A 9,237-nucleotide genomic window follows, 5' to 3' on the forward strand; every position below is an offset into this window, starting at 1 on the left:
GAACTTCCTCCATCGATAGAGAATGCAAATGGGAAAGGACGAGGGAAACCCATGGGTGGTTACCTCTAAGAACAACCCCAATGAATCATAGTCGTCAGTTCACCAAATGGCACATGTACAATAGAGATGAGGCTAGTACATTCGGAGAATAATAAAATAATTTTAAGGTGAGAGATATTTCTCCTCGAGAGTATTATTGTGGGTTACAACTAAGCATTGGGAGAGTTTGAATCATAGTAAAGGGAAACACTATATATGAATTATTAACCAACATGCATAATATACAATGTCGAAACTTATAATAAATCTTCATTGTGCCAATGATAATCTCCCATACGCATAGCACGAAAGTCCCAAAGAGTTAATTTTATCAAGGCAAAAAAAAAGACATTGTATAAGTTACAAGTGGTGCAGAGCACACATAAATGATTAATTGGTATATAGAACTTATATGGTTATAATGATTCTCAACCGTGGTCATAAATTGTGTGTTGTTATAACTTATTTTATGAATCAAGTTTCAATGCCAAATAAAAAGAAATTTGGCTACTAAGATAGTTATGTTTATGTGTAGAAATACGTTAACCAAACCATGAGTATGAAACATTGACAATCAACGAATTCCACAAGGCATTGAAGCATACTGGAATTTTATAATGAGAAATTTTTTATGTCAAAAATAATTGTGATTTCAAAATATTCTCTTATGGAAGATGTTTATCTGTAGTTTCCTCAAGTTTCTTAATAGAAGCATAAAATTTTCATTAAAAACTCACTTAAACTATAACAGTTAAAAAAAAAATACATTTTTCATTTATGTTCAGTACTAAGAGTAATTTCCTTATTGATCTTGATGGAGATGTCACACCTAGATTGCTATAAATATGCAGTGAAGGGCTCGTATTTATTCATTCTTCCCTTAGATATTTACCTCTGATTGTAACAAACAAAGTGAGTTCTAAAGGAGTTGGTGTGCATAGTTGTCAGTGATTCTTGTGGGTGGTTGCAATAGTTCTATAAGGAGCCATAGATTGAAAATATGGTGTGAGTTGTAGGAGCCCCGACAATACAGAGTCAAGAAGAAATTCTTGGAGTTGTTAGGATATCTATAACACATGTTGCACAAAGACCCCAATGTTTTTTAGCTTGAGCTATGGGACTAGGTTTTAGGATTATAATAGGCTAGTATTTTGAACCTATTGGAGATCATGCATTTCTGGTGTAGTCTTGAAATCAATATTGTTACAAAACTATTGTTAAGGTGTGTGCATGGTAGTTACCTGTGGTTAGACTGTGTAGTTGAGATTACCCCACAAGCTATAACACACATCACATGTTTTCTAATCATAGGAGAAGATCCAAATCCCCTATTTAGCACTAAGACGTAGACAAAAGCCTTGGGAGAAAAAGTGCAAGCACAACATTGGAAAAAAAGAGGAGGGTATGGATCTTGATCTCACGCATAAATGAAAAAGTCTTCTAGTTTGTGACATAAGTGATGGTCTACAAGTTACTTAGAAAGTTGTTGCTACTTTGAGTCGTTTTCCCATGGCCAAGAAGAATACCACCATAGAAGATAATTTATATTTGGACAAGGAGATTAGACAAATGAGAGCCAACTAATTGGAATTGGCACAAAAAGTGGAATATTTGCAGGAGGAAGCGTTGTGAATTACCAACGAAATTGGGGCTATATAGCAAATAGTCAAGATTGTTGTGGAACAAGGGGACCAGTGGATTACCACTGTAATGACAATTAAGGTATCTGATAGAGTAGTTTCTCATGCTACTCAAATGCATTCTAAGGTTGACATTGTGTGAAATGCACTCAAAGCATTAAATGAGATAACTAAGGATAAAATTTTCTCAGGACCAGCCACGAGTGAGTGTTGGGGGTAGTTTTTGGTTTGAGGATTTGTATAAATTTTGGTAGTTCTAGAGAAATTGTGCACAAAAGTGCAACATGTAAGTGTCACAAAAGAATTGGTGCGCAGAAGTGTCATAGAGGAATCAACTTGTAGAATTGGCACAGAAGGAAAGAGTGTGTGAGGCGGTTGAGCTAAAGTGGTTAAGTTTGACTGTATCTATCGAACCTATTTTGATTAGGTAAACAATAGAAATTGTAGTTTACCTACCCATGGTAATGAGGTTAGCTGGGACCATGTAATTATGTATAAATAGGTGGTGTAGAAGCGATTCAGGATGGTTGATTACATGTTATTGGTTGGAATTATTTTGTCGTTCCATTCTCTTATGTTGGTTTTGTGTTGGGTTGTTTAATTTTCCTATGTGGGAAATATTGTAATGTTGTCGTAATTAGGCTGGTGAGCCAAAACTAGCTGGATTGGTGATGTTGTAACATCACGCTTAGCACTCTTTTGGTATTAATGGAAGATAGTTGAAGTTTTATTTTTCCCCATTTATGTTTGTGTGATGTGTTGGTTGAATATTGCATTGAACAATGTCTATGGTTAATATACTATAGTAAGGTTTTAAATAATTTTCAGTGCATTGAAGGTGGTAATGTCTAGTGATGTGCAATGTATAAAAATAAAACACCCATTTAAAAAAAATTCTAATATATTGATATGGTTAATGGTTATTATGGGTGTCCATAATTGGAATTAGCATATGAGAATGGGAGGAACCCTATATAATGTTGAAAAGAGTAGTTATTACACATATTCTGATTCACTTTTCCATTGCAAAAACCTTGTTCATGTAGTCTCCATAGGTGCTTCGAGTAAAACTTCCTCTGTTTTACAGGTGATGCCGAAAGGCATGGTGTTTAGTGGGATTTTTTAGCCAAACTTTATGCATTAACTCGGGTTTGACTATACCCAATGCCAACATAAGCCATGGACAAAACATCTATGTCAACTAATAATGCCACTTGTCATACATCCTCAAGCCCTTCAAAGATGAGGCACTGTGTGATGTTGCCCCACTCAAATTTTGTGATGTTCTTTTAAGACAACCATATATGTGGGAGCATAATGTTGTTTATGGGTGTTGACCTCATAATGTCAATGTTATTATGGGGGATCAACTCTACAAGATACCAGAGATAGTTCTAATGATGTGAAATTAATTACTCTTATCCAAACAATGGCAAAAATTAGTCTTTTATACTTTGAAGTTTGTCCTCTTCATGGTTTGGCAAAAAGGAGAACAAAATGTCACTATAACCAATGTAACTTCACCACAAACCCACTCTATAGAACATAAACAGGTGGACAAGATTATAGAAGATTCTAGAGACATATTCACCTCACCTACAAGGGTGCATCTACACTTCTAGGTCAAACATCCACATATTACATGGGATGACAACCTTCCATATGCTTAGCATGGTTACAACAAAGTTCTTCACAACTCTATTGGTCATAGCTCTTTTATATGTGTTTGGGGTTTTAGCCAGTGACCCCCATGGATGTAACTCTTCTGACTGCATCTTCACTAGCAAAGTCCTTCTATGCTTAGGCTCAAGTAGATTGAGCAACCAAAATTGTTGAACGGATCCAACATTTCCAATAACAAGTCCATGATGTCCTGCAAAATAACCCAATGCCAAGTACAAATCACAACGTGATCAACATCAAGTTCCACACAAGTTTCAGGGTATAGTGGATTGAATCATAGACGCAAAGACAAAAGATATACACCAGCAAATATACAATTCTACTAGTTTGTCAAAGAAGAGAAACTTCACCAAGTCAAGTGACTCACTAGGAGCCAATTTAGCAAAATCTTCCCCATTTGATGAGGGAGAAATGATCTCAGTGAATGTCGATATATTATCATCAGCATAGATCCATCTTAAATACGATCTAACATGAGCCGAATTGTTTCCAATTTCTTCATGTTCAAATTTTTTTATGAACCGACATTATTTAATATTTTATATAGTTATTTTTATTTTTATTTTTTTTGGCCGACATGAGCAAAATTTCAACTTTGATGACGGACGAACAAAGTTACACATCGTACTAGGTTGTAGAATGAGCCTCTCAGCTCAATAATAAACAATTGTTTTTCAATTATAATGGTTTACAAACCCAAAGTATGGGTAAACCATGGTATCCACCAATGTATTTGAAAAGTGGAAGAAAATAAAATAGAAATTCTAATGGCACAATTAGATTTTACCATATAGAACTATTCTTTGCTTTTTACCATAGTGATTTATGATATTTACTAATAGTTTTTTGTAACCCATAGTATTTACCCATGATATTTGAAATATAACGAAAGTGCATGAGAATAACACTCGTAAATAATAAATACCTGTCTTCATCATTGTAAATGCCATGGAGTTTCTCATGACGTAATCTTATGACATTTTTAGTGTTTAATAAAAAAACTAAGCCCTTTCATATTATTTTTTTCTCTACATTATTCTTTTATGCACTAGTGATATTTCTTTTTTGTCAATAATTAGTTTCTTCCTGGAAACAACCTGGATCAAAATTCATTTGTTCATTCATAATAAATTTTAAATAATAAAAAAATATAATTTCACAAAAAATATATATTAAATAATTGGACTAAATAAGTTAAAAACAAGTTATCTTCCCCTTAATTTTTCCAAACTTTTTTTTAACACTATGGGAAAACCTATCAAACTCATTTGTCAAACCAACAGTGAGGACAACCAACACTGGCTACTATCAGCGAATGCAGGTTGACTCATCACCATTATTCAAGGAAAACCACGCCACTTGGAATAATCCACTAATGGTCCATAAGAGAGCAAGCTATCACTCCTCACCATTATTCAAGGAAAACCACTCCACTTGGAATAATCCACTAATCGTCCATAAGGGGGCAAGCTATCACTCCTATCAGATGTCTGCGGTTCCTTGACCATTAACATGTTTCCTTGACCATTAGCATGTTTCCTTACGTCCGAAAAAAAAACGAACTCTTAACCATAAACAATTTTAAAGCATACTACAAATCCGTCTTTCAAATTTTATTAATTAATAATTAATAATTTTATATTAAATTAAATAACCATTAAAACTTAATTAAAAAAATTAAATAATAATAATAACACTTATTACTTTAGGTACAATGTTGTACAACTACATCCATCTAAACATGAAAAAAAATATGTAACACTTATTACTTTATGTACAACGTTGTACAACTACATCCATCTAAACATGAAAAAAATATTCCTACCATAGCTTGCCATTTATCCCTTTTTCTTGTTTTAAGAGATTTAAGTATAAACAAACGAAATATAATTTGTCATTTCAATCTTTATTTTGGTAGGGAATATTTATCTGTTTTGTTTGAAGAGTATCATTGGATATTGGAAACCCACTATATGTGTCCTTCCCTTCTTTATTTTGGTGGGGGAGCCTATCTTGTCCTTTCTTATCTTATCTTGGTGGGGCGCTATCTTGTCGGAATAGGTGAACCAATTTAATTTTTTTTTTTTTTTTAATCTTTTCGTAAGTATCGATTTCATCAAATATACCCGAGAATTTGGGTGGTTATTTATAACAATTTTAAATAATAATTTTACACATTTTATAGGTTGGCCTTAATTTAATAAAAAGATAGTTTTAATTCAATCGGTATTAAAATATGGAGTTGTTTTTAGTGTGATTTTTTAGAGTTTTTGATGTCGGAATTTGGTGTTTAAATTTGTGGTGAAATCTTGATTTGTGTTATTTAAACTAATTTTTTGAGTGTATATATGGATTCAACATTCTGAAAAACCCCTAGAGCATTATTATTGTGCAAGAGTTACCTATCAAACTTATGATTTCAATGAATTCTAATCGGATTCTAAAAAAACCTAAACTAAAAAAATCTATCAAAAAATCACACTAAAAAACTAATTAAAACATACTAAAACATAATATAAATATAAGTAAATTAAATAAAAATTATATGAAATGAAAAAATAAATTTAAAAATCAATGAGAATTATAAGAAAAGAGACTAAATTCGAATCAAGTTAAAAAAGTATTATAGTGAACTTGTTAAATAAATCGTTTAAACTTAGAATAAAATCGATCTTAAAAACTCATTTAAAAATAAAAATTTTAAAATAGTATATGTGTTTCTTTGCATATAATTAAATAATAATAAAATAACTTTAGTCTTGGGATCGTCAAAATATATTTATATTTCACCGCACATAAACACTACTGAAAAGGCAACTTTGGCATCTTAAAATATTGCGAGACGATGATGTAAATTTTTGGACTACTCTGAGATGATATTGTTGAGGTGTTCGATGTTTTAAATGAATACTTCACTCATTTTGAGGACGGAAAGTTCAAATGGTGTATTTAAGATTGTCAGACTAAGTATAAATGGCCCTAAGAAATTTCAAAAATAAAGGAAATTTGTCAAAACTGTGACCAAATATAAATGTCTGCAAGAAATTAGAAAAAAAAATTAAAGGAAATTGGTCAAATTTGTGACCAAATATAAATGGGCGCAAGAAATCAGACAAAAAAAAATAAAGGTTAAAGGAAATTTGTCAAACCTGTAATTTTAATAAATGTTAGATAGATTTTAGATAAATTAAATCGGAAAATAAATTAAAATTTTTTAAAAAAAATATATTTAAAAACTACTCGATAATTAATAATAATAGTATTAAGTTAAAAAGGATTGAGAAAATAATTAGAGAAATTTAATTTAAAGATTAAATTATAAATTAAAGTTATAATTTAATATTTTGATTAAATATTAAATTAAAATTAAAATATTATATTAGAAAGCACAAGGTTTTTTCAACCTTTAGGCCTCTTAACACTATTCAAAGTTCCCTAGGATCTGTTGGTGGACCCTAAGAATATGAAAGGTGTGTATGTAATCCCTTGTTCATGTGGAACACTCTATGTTGGTGAAAGTGGTCGCTCAATAAATCAAAGGATTCAGGGACATGCCACAGACATCAAACACATAGGAGGAGCGACTCCTCAACATTAACAGAAAATGTTGGAAAGACAACATTTGCATTGAAGACGCCCAAGTCACTGGTAAGATAGATCATTTCCATCACCGTAAGTTTATGAAAGCCATAGGAATTGAAAAGAAGCCAAACAATAAGATGGCTGGAAAATTAGCGGTTATTGGATCCTTTCCATTTCTTCTTAAGTTTATATATATATATATATATATATATATATATATATATATATATATATATATATATATATATTCTAACTTCTTAATTTTTATTATTTATTTGTATTTTTATCTTGACTACTAATAAAAGATTAATTATTTTTCCATCATTGACTTAATTATTCTTATTCTTATTTTTATTATAGTGTTTTGATTATTTAGGTTTGACCCAAATATTTTTGTTAAAGTTTGACCATTTATTATTTTTATTTATTTTTAAGTTTTTAGAATTAATTTTTTTGATTATTTAAGTTTGACCCAAATATTATTTTTATTTTTTATTATATTATTATATTTATTTTATTAATTGTTTTATTGTTTTGATTATTTAGGTTTGACCTAAATATTATTTTTATTTTTATTTTTAGATATTCATTTCATTAAAATTTTCCTTTTGATTAATTATTTTCCTTAATTCAATATTAACAATTATATTCTAACAATTATTTCTTTATATTAAAATATTATTTATTTAGTCAAATCTAACCGTTTTCTTTATATGAAAATATTATTTATTAATAATATTATTTATTTAGTCAAATCTAACCATTATATTTGTAAAGGATAATTTTTTTTCTTCATCTATTTAAACTTGATGCCAAGATCTTGTTCTTCATCTTGTCTAATGATGAACTTCGAAACGAGTGGATAAAACTCTGATGATGTGATTTTTACCAAAAGTTTTCTTACTTTTCATAATATGGGTGAGAGAAACCTAAATTCAATTAAAATAAAATCTTATTAAATTAAAATAATAAATTATTAAAATATGATTAAATAGAACTAAAATAGAATTAAATTAAAAATTATTAGATTTTTAATTTAAAATAAGATTAAATTAGAATTGAATTAGAATTAAAATTTTAGATTATCAACTCCCGATCGGGATGAGGAAACGTGGAGGTGATAATGGTAAGGGCATTGATTATAAGGACAGGACAGTAGGAAATGACCACAGGTATCAGGCCACCATCCCAACGAGTGAAATGAATACTCTGTCAGACAAAACTTCAAGTGGCAGGGGTGGGAAAGGAGGCGTATAGATGATGGAGAAAAATGGCGGTGGTTATGACTGGGAGAGAAGGACGGTGAAGAAGCATAACAAGAAGGTGAAGGGAGGCGAAGAAAAGAATAATGCGGATGGAGTGAAGGAGGAACGGCTTGAGGAGCAAGAGGAAAACAATACCAGGGTAATCTGCAAGCTTTGGTACGTGCAAACTGCTTTTCTCACCTTACTTGTTCTCCTTTTTATCAGTAGAATGAATAACAGTCAGTTGTGGGAGGAGATTGGAGGTGGAAAGAGTCCCGGAAAACTGGGAAGGCCCCATGTTTCGCAGTATGAAGACCATCTGGAAAGATCCCAGGGAGGAGGAAGAAACTGCAGTCAGGGGCAGAGGTTGAGAAATAATGAGGGAAACCAGAATGGGGTAGCCATGGCTGGAAGCAAAGGAAAGATAGAAGCCAGAGATTTGCCAACGGACCCCTTAAAATGGTACCCGACCCGCATAACAGAGGGAGTGCTTCACCCCCTGAACTCGGGAAAGGAGTATCATGAACAAAACTTAAAAATGGAAGGGGAGAGTAGTAGGAGGAAAGAAATTCCAAAGAGTCAAGTGGTTTCCGATGAAGAGCATGAATTCGCTGTAAATCTAACACCTGTGATTGATGTGTGTGAACAGGAGGAGGTAGAAGCCAGGATGGCTCGACAGGGTCGAAGGCGTGGTCGAGGAGGAAGGGGCCACCCAGACAAAGTAATCAGGGTGACAGGCCTGTGGAGGAACCCGAGAATCAACGCAGGGAGAGGCGGTCTGCTCGGACTGTTAGCCAAGAGGCAGCCCGTGCCTACCAAGAGGAAACAGACGAAGACATTCGCAGGATAATTCAAAATCTGGAGGAAAGAGTCCTTGAAGAGCAGTCAGGCTCGGAAACAGAAGAATGGGCTGCTATAGTTAGTGACCCAGGCAATACAAGGGGGAGACAGACGCTGTATAGAAGATCCCTGCACATTTACTGGGTTTTGAAGAGTCTTTTGGCAAAAGCCTTGGAACAAGTTGCTAAAGAAATGGCTGAAATTGCCAA

Source organism: Pinus tabuliformis, chromosome J (genome assembly GCF_031772625.1).
Source record: "Pinus tabuliformis cultivar Carrire ecotype Pingquan chromosome J, CPIR1, whole genome shotgun sequence".
In the NCBI taxonomy this organism is placed as follows: domain Eukaryota; kingdom Viridiplantae; phylum Streptophyta; class Pinopsida; order Pinales; family Pinaceae; genus Pinus; species Pinus tabuliformis.